The 18914-nt window shown below is 37.3% G+C and overlaps 1 pseudogene; it reads right to left on the bottom strand.

Annotated features, from left to right (window-relative positions):
• LOC126076290 (uncharacterized) overlaps positions 1-1795 on the bottom strand; it is a 308689-nt pseudogene extending 306894 nt beyond the window's left edge.
• Between the last annotated feature and the right edge of the window lie 17119 nt (positions 1796-18914).

Below are 18914 nucleotides of genomic sequence, written 5' to 3'. Positions count from 1 at the left end.
TATGTTTTATATACTTTTCTACATTTAACTTCAACTAAAGACTGGAAAAATTAAGTTGTTTGTAAAAAGTTGTTTACAACTATAAAGGAGCAAGAGAGCTATGCAAATTAAAGTTTAGAAAAGTAAGTGAGCTGATTTCCCCGATATGCAATATAAGAGTTATGACAGCTCTGGTGCACTGTAATATAAGAGTGTTTTGCCTAGAAAAACCACATATGCATAAACAGTTCTTGTATGCTACATGTGTTATTATAGATCAGTGGCCAAATAATTATCTTTTCAATAAGTGACAGTTAAAAATTGGTTATCCACATAGAAAAAAGATTAAAAAAAATAGAACACTATATTAACTCAATTTTAGGTGCTTTAACAACCTGAATATAAAATAGAAAACCAGGAAATGTTTAGAACTTCACATAGGAAACTATATTCATATTCATAAATTCAAGGAAAGAAAGTGCTCATTAAATAACACGAAAAACACACAGCATAAAGGAAAAGATAATTTCGAGTACATGAAAATTAAGCAAGTCCATTCTGCAAAAACACATCATAAAATGGAAAAATATAAGCCCTGGTCTGGGAGTCAGAATTTACAACAAATACAACTTTCAAAAAATTAATATTCACCATATAAAATTAAATACATAAATCAATAAGGGAAGCCAAAACCCCAACAAAACCAAAGAAAATGTTATAAAGAAGAAATGTGAAGTCCATAAACATATTAAAAAATAAACTTATTAGTAATAAGATATTTTCAAATTAAAACCAAACTGAAGTATTATTTTAAGCCCCCTATTTTTTTTTTTTTTTGGGCAAAATTAAGTCTTACAATATCCAGTGTTGGCAATGAAGTGGAGGAACAGAAAATTTATTGCGCTTCTGGTTTTACTGTAAGTCAACATAAATACTTCGTAAATCTTTTGGCAAAATGTAGTAATTAAACTCAGGTAAAAAACCCTGAGAATTTTTTGCACATATGTAAATTGTGACATATACCATATTGCTTATAACAGCATTGCCTAAATTTTCATTAGAAAAAAAGTGATAAGCTAATTATACATATTCATGATTAGAATACAACCCAGAAGTGAAAATTAATGAACTGAAACTAAGCCAAACAACATGCCTGCATCTGAGAAATGTTATGTTGAATAAAAAAAAGAAAAAATGTAAATGTCAGAAGTTAATAGTGTAATTCTATCATTAAAAAAATTACAAAAAGACCTTCTGTCCAACATGGCACCAGAGACAGAAGCACCACGCTGTCCCACCACAGCAAAGACCTGAAAAACTAAATAAAACACAGACAAACGTCATTCCTGGGACCTGAAGTGCCAAATGAAGAGAGAGAGAATTCAGCCAAGCACTAAATGGAATAAGAAACCGACAGGATGAAAATATGTCCGGAGGGCCCCATCATCTAACACAGCACGGATCTGCCATCTTTGACCCCAGCTGGGGATTGGCAGAAAGGGAGCACAGCAAAGCAGCTTGGCAGAACTCCCAGCAGGAGACAACGCACACCGTAACCAGTAATACACGCTTTCCCACCCTCCATTCTCACTCTGCTACTCTACCTCCGAGCTTCCTGGCTCCACCCACGTTGGAGATCAGAGAAAAGGGAGTATGGGAAAGCAGCTTCTCCAAGTTCCCAGCAGGAGAAAGACCCGCGAAGCAAGCGATGTATACTTTCCTAGCCACCCCCACCCTTTGGCCTCCTCTACTTCCCATCAGCCACAGTCTCTTGGCTGGGAGGCAACTGCTTTGGCCTCTGGCTGCCTGGATTCATCCTGCCCACACTAGCGAGGCCGCTGAGCTGGTACTGATTCTTTCCGTCTCTTTTGGTTTTTTCTGTGACTCCTACCACCTCCCCCTCCCTTCTCTGGAACACCTGGCTCCGTGCGTCATCTTTGCTTCTTCTTGAAAGGCTGTGAAGCCACATTCAACTGGGAAACCACACCCCAGGCCCGTGACACCCCACCGGTGGGACCCCTGGGGCTTTTCTTCCCCTTGCTTTGCTTTGTTCTGTTTTGTTCCTTTGTTTTCTTTTTGCACCTTGGCAGCCCCCTCTAGCTAGGCTGAACTGCATGGCTTAGGAGCCACTCCCCCAATCTGTGCAGCCACGTAAGTGGGAACCCTGGGGGCACTTCTTTTTTTTCTTTTTCTCTTTCTGTCTGTCTTCATTTCTCAGTTCTTGTCTCTCTACACTTATCTTTTCTTGTCTCTTGAATACCTGGTGCTGTGTGACATCTATACCCCCTTTAGCCAGGCTATACTGTACAGCCTGGGAGCCACTTCCCTGGTCTTAGCAGCCCCATCAGTGGGATTCTGGGACTCCTGGGGGCTTTTCTTTTTTTCTATTCCAAATTTTTATCTAGTTTTTTTCTTTTTCCTTTTTTCTTTCTTTCTCTCTTTTTCCTTTTTGCTTTTCTCCATTTCTTGGTTTCTCATCTCTCCACTCCAACAGCACGCTCCCTTAGCACTTTTTTTTCTCTTTGTTTGCTTGTTTGTTTTTGGCTCCTGTTTCTTTCTCTCCTCCCTCTCCTCTTTCCCTTACCCCTATTAACTCCACACATCACAACCTCCCCCTTCTTTCCTGCCTACTTGAGCCATGCATTGAAAATCACACCTCCAAACAGCACAGGCATAGCCTACTGGAACCTGCCCAGCACTGCTTCCTGGCCCACCCTGTTGGCCCTAGTACCTACCACAAACAACCCATCCCAGCCCCTCCCTTTCAGCTGGACCTGCCCTGCTGCACCATAGCTGAATGATTGGCCCTGCCCATTGGGCAAGGAGGTGAAAAGTATCATGACTACAGATGAGCAAACAACAAAGAACACACAGCCTGCCTGTGAAGACATAACCAAATAAAACAAAAAAGCAGAATGAAACAAAGCTATAATCAAGAAATGAAGAAAATAACTACTGGATGTCCCGAAGACAGCAGATAATATCAAAACATATTAAAAAAAAAAAAAAAACAGGACATGATCGGTCCAGTAGTCATCCAAAATAAAACACCAGATGACTTTCCAGTAGAAGAAAAGGCACTAGAACTACTTGACAGGGAATTCAAATCTCTTAATATTCAGAGCAATCCAAGAGTTGAAGCAAAAAGCTGGCAAAAATGAGGAAAATACAGACAAATTTTTTGAAAAGGCAGTCAAATTTATGGAAAATACAGACCAAAAATGGAGCAATTCAGGAAAGTAATACAGGAACAAAATGCCAAAATAAATTCATAACTAGAAATCATACAAAAACAACAATTAGAAATCCAAAAGATAAACAAGATTTCAGAAATAGTGTCATAGAAGGGCTGAGGAGCAGGTTTGAAATGACGGAAGACAGAATCAGCGAAATTGAAGACGAACACTTAGATACAACTCTGAGGAAAAATCAGAGAAAAGAATGAAGAAACACTGAGAATTATGTAGAATACAATCAAAAGGAAAAATTTGTGAGTGGTCCGAGCTCCAAAACAGGGAGATAAAACGGAAAACACAGAGAGGATCATTGCTGACAGAAAACTTCCCTAATAGCATAAATGATAAAAAGCTGACCATCCAAGAAACTCAACAAACCGTGTATAGGGTAGACCCCAAAAGAAAAACACCAAGGCATATCATAATCACACTCGCTAAAACCAAAGACAAAGAAAAAATCCTGTGAGCAGCTCAAGAAAAACAAAAAGTCACATATAGAGGAGAAACAATAAGACTAAGCTCTGATTATTTGGCAGAAACCATGCAGGCAAGAAGGCAGTGGAATGACATATATAAAACCTTGAAAGAAAAAAATTGCCAACCAAGAATAATATATCCTGCAAAACTTTTGTTCAAATATGATAGTGAAATTAGGACATTTCCAGGTAAACAGAAATTAAGGGAATACGTAAAAACCAAACCAAACTTACAAGAATTATTAAAAGGAGTCCTTCAGTCTGAGGACAACAACATCAGACCACAGCCTGAAACAAGGATGCAAGATTGTGCCAGCTAGATACCAACCTAGGAAATGAACTCTCAAGGACTATCCAAAACCAAAACAATTGCAACAGGGAACCAGATAGGTTAATCTGTAAATGACAACATCAGAACAATAAAAGAGGGAATAAATGGTACAGGTATAGAACTTCCTGATGGAGAGGAAGGCAAGGCAATACCAAGTAATAATAGACTGGTTCAAACCTAGGAAGATAAGGGTAAATTTCAAGGTAACCACAAAGAAAGTTAACAAACCTACTCATCAAAAGAAAGAAGAAAAAACAAAGTCTCAATAAAAACAAAATCTACGAAAACAAAAGAAATCCACAAACAAAAGGAACTCAGCACAGGAGAGTAAGAGGAACAAAGAAAACGTTAGCACCACAAAAAAAAAGCACTACAAAATGACAGCAATAAACTCAACGATAAAGAGCAATGATGAATCTGTGAAGCATCTCATAACATGGATGCATCTGGAGGACATCATGCTGACTGAAACAAGTTAATCACAAAAGGACAAATATTGCATAAGACCACTACTGTAAAAGCTCATGAAAAGTTTTACATGCAAAAAGAAACAATATTTGATGGTTATGAGAGAGGGAAGGGGCAGGGATGGAAAAACATGTAATAGACAAAAGATAAGTGGTAACTTTGGTAAAGGGTAAGACAGTACACAATACTGGTGATGCCAGCACTACCTGTACAAGACAAGGCCATGGTAGCTCCATACACACATCCAAACTCCCTGAGGGACTGAATTGCTGGGGAGAAGGCTGTGGGGACCATGGTCTCAGGGAACATCTAGTTCAATTGGCGTAACAGAATTTATAAAGAAAATGTTCTACTTTCTACTTTGGTGAGTAGCATCTGGGGTCTTAAAAGCCTGTGAGCAGCCATCTAGTATACTCCACTGGTCTCACCCCTTCAGGAGCAAGGAAGAATGAAGAAAACTAAAGACACAAGGGAAAGATTAGTCCAAAGGACTAATGGACATCTATCATGGTCTCCACCAGACTGAGTCCAGTACAACTAGATGGTCCCTGGCTACCACCACTGACCACTCTGACAGGAATCACAATAGAAGGTCCCAGACAGAGCTGGAGAAACCCTGAGAGTATGGCTCCCAAACACCGTTTCAGCTCAGTAATGAGGCCACTCCTGAGGTTCACCCTTCTGCCAAAGACTGAACAGGCCCATGGAACAAAACAAGACTAAAGGAGTGTACCAGCTCTGAAGTAGGGGCTGGAAGTCAGGAGGGAACAGGAAAGCTGGTAATAATGAACCCAGGTTTGAGAATGGAGAGTGTTGACATGTCATGGGGTTGTTAACCAATGTGATACAATAAAGTGTGTACTAACTGATGAGAAACTAGTTTGTTCTGTAAATCTTCATCTAAAGTTCAATTAAAAAAAAAAAAAAACCTTTACAAAAAAAGACACAGTAAGTGAAAAAAAATTACAAACAAAAATAAGTAAATATTTCCATAAGAAGGGTATAAAGAAATGAATGAGAAAATTTGAATCATCAAATTACAGATATTAATTATCTCTGTGTGAGAATTGCAATCAAGAGTTGTGCACAGGAGTCTGCTTAGTGTTTTATATCTTAACCTGGATAACGGGTAAACAGTTCCTCATTGCATTAGTCTTCATAATTTTATATCGTCTTAAGTATTTTGTATTACATTTGCAGGTATTAAGAGGGGTAAAGGAGGGAAGAAAAATCATGTCAATAAAAGGGCTATATGAGAAAGAATAAGTGGATTTGAAATAGAACAAAATAAAAATTCTAGAAATTAAAATATAATTATTGAAAGAATAGAATTAATGATAGATTCAACATGAGTATGAAAAGAAAATTAGTGTATTGATAGGTAAATATAAAGATCTTGTGTGAATGTAGTACAAAGAGATAGAAGTGGAAAATACAGAAATTTAAAATACATGGAAAATGAAATTAGGTCTTTCACAGAAGTTTCAGAAAAAATAATACACCTAATCCTCACTTATCTATTATCTCATTATCCAACATTTTGCATTTATGAAAATAGTAAAAAATCTACTATGCAACTATTTTGCACATTAATGACATATTTTTGACAGTGATGAATGCCGAGGTGCAAGGCTAGAGTAATGCTGGCTGTAATGGTTATCTGTCAACTTGGCTGAGCCATGATTCTCAGTGGTTTGGCAGTTATGTAATGATGTAATTTGACAGTTATGTAATAATATAATTTGGCAGTTATGTAATGATGTAGTCATCATCCATTTTGTGATCTGATGTAATCATCCTTCATCTTTCCATAACACTGATTTTTTTACAGTGACCTAGTCTTCAGAACCTGACCGTGTCAATAAGTGAGGAGTGGATGCATCTAATAACTCAGAAATATAATTCAAAATGATGACAGTTGACATTATTTTCCATATTGTTAAAATTAATATTTACTTATATTGAAAAAATACTCCAGTTCCTGATATATACATTTATACACTTGAACAAATTTTGGAAGAAGTGCAATCATAATGCTCTTCAGAAGCAAGGATGGCGAGACTTCATCTCACTTACTTTGGACATTTTATTAGGAGAGACCAGTTCCTAGAGAAGGACATCACGCTTGGTAAAGTAGACTGTCAACAAAAAGGAGGAAGACCCTCAACAAGTTGGATTGACACAGTGGCTACAACAATGGGCTCAAACATAGCAACCATTGTGAAGATGGTGCAGGACTGTTTTGTTCTGTTGTACATAAGATAGGATTGCTATGAGTTGGAACTGACTGGATGGCACCTAACAAAAAATACATACAGTTGTCCCTCTACCTTTGGGGGATTGGTTCCAGGTCACCTGGTGATACCAAAATCTGCGGATGCTCATATGCCTTATATAAAATGCGTAGTATTTGCGTATATCCTACACACATTCTCTGGTATGTTTTAAATCATCTCTAGATTACTTATAATATCTAATATAATGTAAATGCTATGCATAATTGAAGACTTGCTGTGGAAGGTAGCCTTGCTCTTCTATGAGTTTCTTGAGCTCTTCTGCACACAGTGATGCTGTCTCAGCGCGAACCGATACTGATTCTCCCGTGATTTTGAGGTTCTTGAGACTGTAGTGCTTTACGTACCTAGCCAGCCATCCTTTACTAGCTTTAAAGTCCTTCCTCCCAGTGTCCTCAACCCCTCACACTTAGCCTTTGAAGGACTGCTTTCATCACTTCATTGCTTTTTAGGAGCCATTTTTTCACAGAAACAAAGGATGCACACAGCACAAGTGGAGGACAAGTAAGATGCAAGGCAAACAATGCTGAAATAACAAGTGCTGGAGAGAGACTGGGGATCCGTGAGATGCCAGAAGGCTATAGCGTGGTATGCCTACGCATCACTTCATTCACATAGATTCAGCGTAGTGCTCGGCCCACAGCAAATTCAAGTTTTGCTTTTGGGTTTTTATTTGTTTGTTTGTTTCAAACATTTTCCATGCGCAGTTAGTTGAATCCATGGATGCAGAATCTGTGGATATGGAGGGTTGACTGTACATACACACACACCCCTGTGTGTGTGTGTGTGTGTGTGATATATGTGTATTTGTGTTATATATATATGTGTGTGTAAAGTATATGTGTATGTGACATATATGTGTGTATCTCTGGGTGTGATATATATATGCGTGTGTGATATATATATGTGTGTGTGTGTGTATAACTGCAGAACAACAAAGCCAAAGACAAACATATCTTAAAAGCTATCTAACGGTAAAGCAAACAAAAACATCCTATGAAGGAATAAATGACTTTACTTAAGGTACATTAAAGCATTGTACTTCCCCAAGAAGTACTCCAAACCCAAAAGAACAAAAGCATGATGGGGAAAGAAATAAGGTTTAAGCAAATTGAAAATATCTTGTTAAATCTAAGAAAGCTGACTAATACAGGAAGTTTTCAAAACAAACGTTAGAGAAGTATTAAGCAACAACATGCAAAAATGGGAAGGTTTAAATTAGACTCCATATAACTGCGAACTAAATTATTGTGACAGCTTCAAAGTGGATGGAAGCAGGAACAGACACAAAAGAGCAAAGGAAAAGTGATCTGATTGCTATGATAGTTTCAAGGGAGTATACATATGTCAAAACCCACCAGATTGTATTATTTAAATCTGTGCAGTTTATTGTATATGATTATACCTCAATAAAATTGTAACAAAATTGAAAACAAAATCCATAAAGTTATTGCGGAACTGCCTTCTACTGTAAAATTAGGAGTAAAGTGATGAATACAGATGTTGGGGTAAACCTGCTCGTGTGGGTATAGTAGGATTTTCTATCATAGACTATCCAGGGCCTTTAACCCATCAGTAGGTAGCCTGGTGGTGTACTGGTTAGGAGCTACAGCTGCTAAACAAGAGGTCGGCAGTTGGAATCCACCAGGCACTCCTTGGAAACCATATGGGGCAGTTCTACTCAGTTCTACAGGATCGCTAGGAGTCAGAATCGACTCGACAGCAACGGGTTTTGTTTGTTTTTAACCCATCAGTAGTCTCTGGGTGCGACAAAGATTTATGTGCTTTGCTAGTAAAAAAAAAAAAATGGCAGTTCAAATCCATCCAGATGTGCCTCTGAAGAAAGGCCTGGTGATCTACTTCTGAAGGATCACAGTCACTGGAAGTCCAGCTGAGTGCAGGCCTACTCTGGCACACATGAGGTCGCCATGAGTCAGAACAGACTTGATAGCTACCAGTTCGTTTTGTTTGTTCTGGGTTTTGTCCATCACTGCAGGAGTGTTATCCAATTTTTTCTTGGTGGTATAGATTTATAGAAATAGTGCTAAAATCCACATCTTCAAGGACTTCTAGAATTTTTACATATGTTGTTTTTTGTTTAAACTTAGAGGAGCCAGAGTGAGTGCATATTTCTGGGAGTCTGTAGTCAGAAGAGAGATATTGGAAATTCTTTGTCTTACCAGATTTCTTAAGGAAAAAAAAAGTAACATATTTTATGCATTTTTTTCCTCAGCTTATACAAGTGAGCTCTTTAATATTCTTGGTCAGAAGCTTTGAAATATAACTGTAATTGAATAACAAAATTATATACTATCAAGTTTTATGTAACTCACATGAAGATGATGTTATTATCAGCGATTATATGGGAGACAAGAAGAGGAAAAGGAAATGAAATGTATTGACTTTGGCCTGCTGGACTGTGCCTTGTACTTTTTATAAATAGTTGAAGACACATCAGATGGGTTTACAGTTTAGATATTTTGGAAGCACACAAATCTCAAGATTGTGTGTGTGTGTGAAGGCAGCAAATGTGTAAGGTTATGCTAATGTGAGTTCTGGTTTATCAGATAAAACACAGAGAAGTTCATCCAATTTAATCCCAAGAAATACATGCCAAATAGTTTCAACGTTTGTTAAGAACCAGAGGCTATCTGAAAACCTTCAGAAAATCAGTTATTATTTATATTAACAGAACGTACATTTTCCAAAAAAGCATACTGCTTTTTATCAGAATCATTATACTTGGTTCTGCTTTTATGGCAATTTGTATTCATCTCTCACAAATACTTCCCAAGTGATTGAGTTAAAAAAAAAATAGTGAGAAAAGTTCAAAAGGCTTGGAATATTTACTTAATTTCATATGTACATAACAGCTATAAACACAGGACCTGAGAGTGGAACATGTGGGGAGGCAATCCCCCCATGTCTCCCAACAATATTCCCACATAATATTCCAATTTCGGTGTTGGGGCATATTTGTAGGCTTAAAAAAATTTTATTAATATATGAAATAAACTATGTATGGTATCAAACATAAATGATACTTCTACATATTAGGTAAGTGTTTACAAAAATTACTTTGTCAAAATAGAAAAACAAAGAAATACAATGAGTATCTTCTCAAGGAAAGCCTAACCACCATATCACTTAAGTGCACCGCAAGACTTTCACAAGACACACAGGACAGTTCTCTAAAGAAATCCTAATCATTAGTTATCTCAGTCAAAGTATTAATTATTTATCTCCAAATCCAAGCACCTCTTCCCCACCCACATTATCCCGCCAATCCACTTTCTATGGTTTCTTAAAAACAACTACTCTAAAATAATATTGAGTCAGCTGCTCTTATTAAAAAAAAAACTTCAGTAGCTCCCTGTCACCTACATAACCTACATAAAAATGATAATCAAAAGCAAATTGGATTAAACTTTCCTGAGTCAAGAAAAAGCCCAAGACTGCAAGTTCTTTGACTTAGGGCATACAAAGTACAAGAGAAATAACAAACAAAACCAGGTGTATATGATATAAAATTTTAAATTTCAAAATCAATAATCCTTCTTTCTCCATCTTGTCTCCCATTTATCTACAGCTAATCTGAAGCTCTGCGTACTCATCTCCTTCTACTTTCTCACGAATCTCACGTGAAGTGGGAAAGGAAAGGAAGAAGAGAATGACTGTAATAGTCACACTGTTTTCTCATCTCAGCAAGCTAACAGACCTATGTCTCCACAATTACAACATATCTGCTCTTCTCAGGTCACCGAAGACTTTTTTACTGCTAAGTCCAAAGCATACTTCCAAATCATATCTTACTTGATCTCTCAGCATCATGTCACATGCCAATCATGCCCTGTGCATGAAACAGCTGTTTCCCTTCCATGGGCTTCCAATATGTGATCTTTCAGTGATTTTCTTATCCAAGCTGTTCTGTTAGATTTTCCTCTGTGAACTTCTCCTTCCTGAGACATACTATAAGTGTTGGTGTTGTGTGTGTGTGTGTGCGTGCATGCTTGAGTGTGTTTGTAATTGTGTAAACGTGTCACCGTGGTTCATGGTTTAAACCATTTGTAAAACCCTGTATGCTAAACTGCCTGTCTAGAATAAAGTCCAATCTTTGTATCACGGCTTAGAATAATTCTTTTATACCACTTATCACAATACAAAAGCTATTTTCTGGTTTCCCACATGAAATTGTAAGTTCTATGAGTGCAAGAAATATGTCTTTTTGATCTCCATGAAATCCTTAGCTTAAACATGGGCACATATTTGACATGCAATAGCATCCTTGAATAAACAGGAAATTAATAAGATGCATAAAGCAAGCTGAATGAATAACTTATTAAAAATAAAGACAAAAATTTAATATTAAACATGTAAATTAAAATTAATAGATTTTATTTTTTCTCTAGAAAAATAGCAATAATTAAAAAGAATAATACTCAGACTTGGTAAAAGTAGTATAAATAGGTGGATCATAATCATTATGGAAGTACATGTGTAACTATATACCAAGAATCTTAAAATATGCATGCCCTTTGACATCACAATTCCATTTTTTGGAATTTTACATAAATGTTTATATACATATGTATGTATGTATACGTATATATACATATACTTATACATATACATATATACACACACATGCACACACACACATATAAACCTGTTGCTGTCAAGTCAGTCCAAACTCACAGTGACCTTATGAGACAGAGTAGAACTGCCCCATAGGGTTTCTAAGGCTGTAATCTTTACAGAAGCAGACTGCCACATCTTTCAACCACGTACACACACACACACACACACACACATATATATGCAGAGATTAAGAGCTTGGCTGCTAACCAAAAGGTTGGCAGTCAAATCCACCAGCTGCTCTTTGAAAGAAAACCTCAGGGGGCAGTTCTCTGTCCTATAGGGTGGCTATGAGTTGGAATCGACGCTACGGCAACTGGTTTGGTTTTCTGCTTATACGTATATAGTATACATACATAAATAATACATATATGTGTGGTGCCTTGGTAGTTCAATGGTTAAGCCCTTGGCTGCTAACAAAAAGGTAGGCCGTTTGAACTCACCAGTGACTCCGCAGGAGAAAAGACCTGGGGAATCTTCTCCCATAAAGATTACCCATTGCAGTTTCCATAGGGTTTCCAAGGGGTGCCTGGTGAATTCAAACTGCCGATCTTTTTGGTTAGCAGCTGTAGGTCTTAATCACTATGTTGCCAGGATTTCACCCATAAAGATTAAAATTAAAATCCTGTGAGGCAGCTCTACTCTCCTACAGGGTCGCTATGAATCGGAATTGAGTTGATGCACACTACAATGACAATATATGTATGTAGCCCTAGCTACTCTTCTTATCAAAAAAAACTACATATATTAATTTATTTTACCAATTTCTATATAGCAAATCGGTCCAGTTATAAATAATGGTAATCTTTGAGTAAATATCTGCAATTAATTTTCTACGGTGAAAATCTAATAACCTTCTTTGAAAACGTAACTCTTGTGATGTCCTGTTCTTGAAGTGATTAAGTATCATTGAAAGAAGGCATACTAATCTCAAAGTACCACAAGGGAGAAAATTCTCAACACAATCTGTTATCTTTCATTTGATGCCTGTAAATAAAATTAATCAAAAGGACATTAGAAATTATTGTATATAAAATCCAGACCCAGTGCCATCGAGTCGATTTCGACTCATATATAGAACATTATTATATATGGCTAGCATTTTATACATACCTAGATTCTCTTCTCCACAGTATTCAGGATAGTTCTTCATGTCTAACAGCAATTCTCACACGTTTTTTGTTTTTAAGAAAAAATATTTCGCTTGTTAAATAACACAAATAATACAGGAAAATAACTGATTAATTTCATATTAAGTTATCATAGGAATGCCCTTATATCTCAATAATGAGAAAAATTAGAGAGATTTTTGTTGGAAAATACTTTTAGATCCAAATATGTCTTTCATGCAATTGGCATTTGGCAAATGATAATGACAAGAATTCTTAACCATGGACACTCTGCAACTGTATAAAAAATGTTGTACATTCATGCATTTTCCAATGGAGAAGGTCCATAGCCTATACTAGATTCTCAGGCTCCCTGTAACCATATACATGGAAAGCAATAATTTTAAAACATGTAATTTTAAGATTAAAGTTGAAGCTGAAGAAAATTAGAACAAGTCCACAAGAGTCAAAGTACGACCTTGAGTATATCCCACCTGAATTTAGAGATCATCTCAAGAATAGATTTGACGTGTTGAACCCTAATGACTGAAGACCAGATGAGTTGTGGAATTACATCAAGGACATCATACATGAAGAAAGCAAGAGGTCATTAAAAAAACAGGAAAGAAAGGGAAGACTAAAATGGATGCCAGAAGAGACTCTAAAGCTTACTCTTGAACATTAAGTAGCTAAAGCAAAAACAATGATGAAGTAAAAGAACTGAACAGAAGAATTCAAAGGGTGACTCAAGAAGACAAAGTGAAGTATTATAATGACATGTGGAAAGAGCTGGAGATAGAAAACGAAAAGGGCAGAACACACTCGGCATTTCTCAAGCTGAAAGAACTGAATAAAAAATTCAAGCTTCGAGTTGCTGTACTGAAGGATTCTATGAGGAAAATATTAAATGACTCAGAAAGCATCAAAAAAGAAGATGGAAGGAATACACAGAGTCACTATACCAAAAAGAATTGGTCGACTTTCTACCATGTCAGGAGGTAGCATATGATCAGGAACCGATGGTACTGAAGGAGGAGGTCCAAGCTGCACTGAAGGCACAAGCACAAAACAAGCCTCCAGGAATTGATGGAATACCAAGTGAGATGTTTCAACAAATGGGTGCAGTGCTGGAAGTGTTCACTCATCTATGCCAAGAAATTTGCAAGAAAACTACCCAGCCAACCAACTGGAAGAGATCTACATTTATGCCTATTCCCAAGAAAGGTGATCCAACCCAATGCAGAAATTATGAAACAATATCATTAATATCACATGCAGGCAAAATTTTGCTGAAGATCATTCAAAAGCCGCTGCAGCAGTGTATTGACAGAAATTCAGGCCGGGTTCAGAAGAGGACATGGAACCAGGGATATATCGTTGCTGATGTCAGATGGATCCTGGCTAAAAGCAGAGAATACCAGAAGGGTGTTTAGATGTGTTTTATTGACTATGCAAAGGCATTTGACTGTGTGGATCATAACAAACTATGGATAACATTGCGCAGAATGGGAATTCTAGAGCAGTTAATTGTGCTCATGAGGAACCTGTGCATAGATCAAGAGGCAGTTGTTCAGACAGAAAAAAAGGGTTACTGCGTGGTTTAAAGTCAGGAAAAGTGCGCATCAGGGTTGTATCCTTTCACTAAATTTATTCAGTCTATATGCTGAGCAAATAATCTGAGAAATTGGACCACATGAAGAAGAATGGGGCATCAGGATTGGATGAAGGTGCATTAACAACCTGCGTTATGCAGAAGGCACAAGCTTGCATGCTGAAAATGACAAGGACTTGAAGCACTTACTGATGAAGATCAAAGACCATACCCTTCAGTATGGATTACGCCTCAATATAAAGAAAATAAAAATCCTCACAACTGGACAAATGAGCGACATCATGATAAAGGGAGAAAAGATTGAAGTTGTTAAGGATTTCATTTTACTTGGATCCACAACCAAGCAGCAGTCAAGAAATCAAAGCAGCAGTCAAGAAATCAAATGACACATTGCATTAGGCAAATCTGCAGCAAAGGACCTATTTAAAGTGTTGGAAAGCAAAGATGTCACCTTGAAGACCAAGGAGCACCTGACCCAAGCCATGGTATTTTCAATCACATGATATGCATGTGAAAGCTGGACAATGAATAAGGAAGACCAAAGAAGAATTGACGCCTTTGAAATGCAGTGTTGATGAAGAATATTGAATATACCAGGGACTGCCAAAAGAACAAACAAATCTGTCTTGGAAGAATGCTCCTTAGAAGCAAGCAGGGAGAGACTGCATCTTACACACTTTGGACATGTTGTCAGGAGGGATCTGTCCCTGGAAAAGGACATCATGCTTGATAAAGTACAGGGTCAGTGGAAATGGAAGATCCTCATCAAGATGAATTGCCACAGTGGCTGCAACAATGAGCTCAAGCATAACAATGATTGTGAGCATGATGTAGGACCAGGCAGCGTTTTGTTCTGTGGTACATGGGGTCACTATAAGTTGGAACCATCTCAAGAGCAGCAAACAACAACTATTCTAAGATAAAATTATTATATACCATTTAAAATATTTCCATTTCCATGTACTTCTTTTATACCACAGTAGTTTTAGCATCTTTTTTCAAAAACTGAATGTATCGTCATTGCTAGACCCTACACACATTGGCACAATTATTTTGGAGAAGCTTGCAACTGATGAACAGTACCATCCATTTTCCCAGGCATGCTTCCATATCTCAGCTCGCTAACCAAGCTACCCAATAGTCAGATGTTTCTGCACCTCAGGAAAAAACAGACATATGACCAATAATATATTTGAAATGTCATGATTTTGTGGCTATGTACACAATCAAATTGGAGTGGCGAAATGACATTTTGACCAAAAGTATGTAAAATGCTTACTGTTTAGGTATAAATTGTCTGGTATGTATTTCTTTCAATGGCCTAGAAAGTTTCCTTTAATTACATTTCCAGGCAGTGTTTTTCATGGTGTTTTCTTTTGCCATTTCAAGTTGAAAGTTAAAATTTACCCTGGTATTTGCAGCCTACATCTGTTTTTTACATGCACATCTGTGAAAAGCAAGTCTCCTTTTTATTTAGGTGTCTCCCATTCTTTAGTTACTGTTGAACCTTGCAATCATTCAATTTACAGAGCTGGGAGGCCATATTTTAATATTGGATGATTCTTTAAGACGTAGGTATGTTCAGATGTATTAATTGTGTTCCATAAAGAAAGGTATACATGGACATTTATACCTTTTTTAAGAACCATTGTTATTCCATGATTTCATCAGAAGAATATTTGATTAGTAATCCATGTTTTATCTTTGCGGAGGGTAAAATACAATGTCTCTTATTTACTGAGTTTACAGGTTCAAGGACGTAACACCTTAATAATTTACCTTTCTGTCATTATGATGGTATAAAGCATTACTGCCAATAGTAAAATGAGTACTTATTGCAGCTTTGGAATTTATTTCATGTTGAAATTAAATAATTTAATAGAGATTAAAATCTAGGAGGCAGGAAGTGTCTGTGACCTCATGCCAGAGTAATAGCAAGTTATTAAAGTAGATCAGTATAAGAGACACAGGGAAAGCAATAACCAAAAACTATCTCTAAAAGGTGCCAATATGTATGTTGACAAATGACAAATCTACCATTATTTTTCACTTTTAACACCAATTTCTGCTTTACTCAATGTTAAAAAAAAAACACTTTTTATACAATTCGCATAGACAAGTCCTTTGGAAATGGGCAAACTTAAATACAAATGTGATGATGAAGAGCAGAAGAACACTGGCTAGATTAAGCTATTTTCTGTCTACCCTTAAAAGTTCATAGAAAAAATGCAAAGAACCACAGAAATTAAAACAACAGGCTTGTTAAAATGTACCTCTCACCACAAATGCACATCAAACAAAATACCAAATCCTGCAGGCACTACCTCTAAAATTGTTTCTAAGGAATATCTCCTCGTATAGTCCTCCTTGTCCCCATCCACCACAACTACCAATGTTCAGGTGCTGTTCAACTGCAATTGATTTTCTCAGTAGCTTCCTATCATCTCCTTGTCACCAGTCTCTTCCTTCTTCAATCTATTCCCTACAAATCTAGAAGATTTGTATTTTGAAATAAAAATCTCAATTTGTTGTCTTCTTCCTTATTTAGATTTCTGATGACTCTCAATTACTTAAAGGATAAAATTTAAAATTCTTAATACGGTGCACAAGGCACTTCACAGTCTGCAATTCACCCACTGCAATCTCCATCTACACTTCTAATTACTCCTCTGAATCGTGGTGGAAAGGGGATTATATTTTACTCATCTCTATGCCTACAATCTGTGGAGCTCCTGAGGCCTAACTGGTGTTCCATAATTACTCTGTAATTGTTATGAATTACTTAATATCAAAGAATAGAAGTTTAAATTGATACAAATAAATATCAGGAAGCATGTGAAATTAAACACGATCTTTTCATGTTTAATTCTGAACCATTGTTTCTAAATCTGTATTTGGAAGCAACAGAGCATAAGAGACAGAACACTAGAGTGAGGATTAGTCTAGAAAAACAGCATTTTCAGTTTCTACCAGGTTGAGTGAAGCTTGGATGAAGTAGTTAACCTGCCTGTGCCTCACTTTTTTTTTTATTATGAAAAAGAAATGCTATTCCTTGACCTCCACCACTTGTCTCTCAATTTGCTATACTATGGTGGCTTGTGTGTTGCTGTGATGCTGCAAGTTATGCCACCAGTATTTCAAATAACAGCAGGCCCACCCACGGTGGACAGGTTTGAGCAGACCTTCCAAACTACAACAGACTAGGAAGAAGAACCTGGAGATCTACTTCTAAAAATATTGGCCACTGAAAACCTTATGGACAGCAGTGGAACATTGTCTGATATAGCACTGAAAGATGAGCCCCTCAGATTGACAGGCACTCAAAGTGCAACTAGGGAAGAGCTGCCTTCCAAAGCTAGAGTTGACCTTAATGTCTTTGATAGAGTGAAGCTATAAAAACCTTCATTTAATAATGTGACATGACTCAAAATGAGAAGAAACAGCTGTAAACATCCATTAATAATTGGAATGTGTAATATATGAAGCATGAATCTAGAAAAACTGGAAATTGTAAAAAATGAACTGGAATACTTGAAGATGGTTATCCTAGTTATTAGTGAGCTGAAATGGACTGGTATTGCCCCTTTTAAATCAAACAGTCATATGGTCCACTATGCTGATAGGACAAATTGAAAAGGAATGGCATCACTTTCATCGCCAAAAAGAACATTTCAAGATCTATTCTGAAGTACAACACTGTCAATGATAGGATAATATCCATGTACCTACAAGGAAAACCAGTTAATACGAATATTATTCAAATTTACATACCAACTACTAAGGCCAAAGATGGAGAAATTGAAGATTTTTATCAACTTCTACAGTCTGAAATTGATCAAACATGAAATCAAAATGCATCCATAATTACTGGTGATAGGAATGGGAAAGTTGGAAAGGATTGGTAGTCAGAAAATATGCCCTTGGTGATAGAAATGACACCAGAGATTGCATGATAAAATTTTGCAAGACCCAGAACTTATTTATGGGAAATACATTTTTTCACCAACATAAATGGTGACTATACATGTGGATTTCACTGGGTAGAACACAGGAATCAAACTGACTACATTTGTGGAAAGAGACGATGGAGACACTCAATATCTCATCAGTCAGAACAATGCCAGGGGAATTGGGGCCAAGACTGCAGAATAGTCAGATGGTTTGTGTCATCCCTCTTATAAAAAAGACTCAAAAAAATGAGTGAATGGTGTATGTATGACAATCTTGGAACCCAAAGCATGAAAGACAAATTTAAAGAATCGAACTCAGCAACAGGTAGAAGGAGAATTTAAAAAACAGAGGAAACGGGGAATTACAGATAGCCAGTTTGCCAGCGTCCTGCTAGATGAATCTGCACAGCATTTACATACTGAGGCAAGCAGCAGCATCCCAAGCCAAAACCCACGCCATCTGGTGCCGTTAAGTAGGATCAACTCTGCATGCTCCTCCAGAACCAAACAAGAATGACACTAGACCTGCTAAAGTTAAGTGGATGCTCCCAACCCACCACATCTACCACAGACTTCCCCCCACAAGATAAGCACATTCTCCCCCTCACCCATCCCCCTCCCCACTCTGGTACCAGTCTGGCAGCATTCAACATTACCACACCTCCTAAGCTGGGAACTCACAGCCCCGATTCAGAGGTGCCCACCACTTCACCCAGCCATGGTACAGGAGGTTCATAGGCCTGTGGCAACCTCCACTCCCTTTCGATCACTCACACCAGTCCTTTTGTGGCTGACTCAGCACAGCACTTACACATTGGCATAAG

This window comes from Elephas maximus, chromosome 4 (assembly GCF_024166365.1).
Source record: "Elephas maximus indicus isolate mEleMax1 chromosome 4, mEleMax1 primary haplotype, whole genome shotgun sequence".
In the NCBI taxonomy this organism is placed as follows: Eukaryota; Metazoa; Chordata; class Mammalia; order Proboscidea; family Elephantidae; genus Elephas; species Elephas maximus.
Note: the sequence above shows the minus strand (reverse complement) of the source record. Positions and strands in the feature narration are given on the sequence as shown.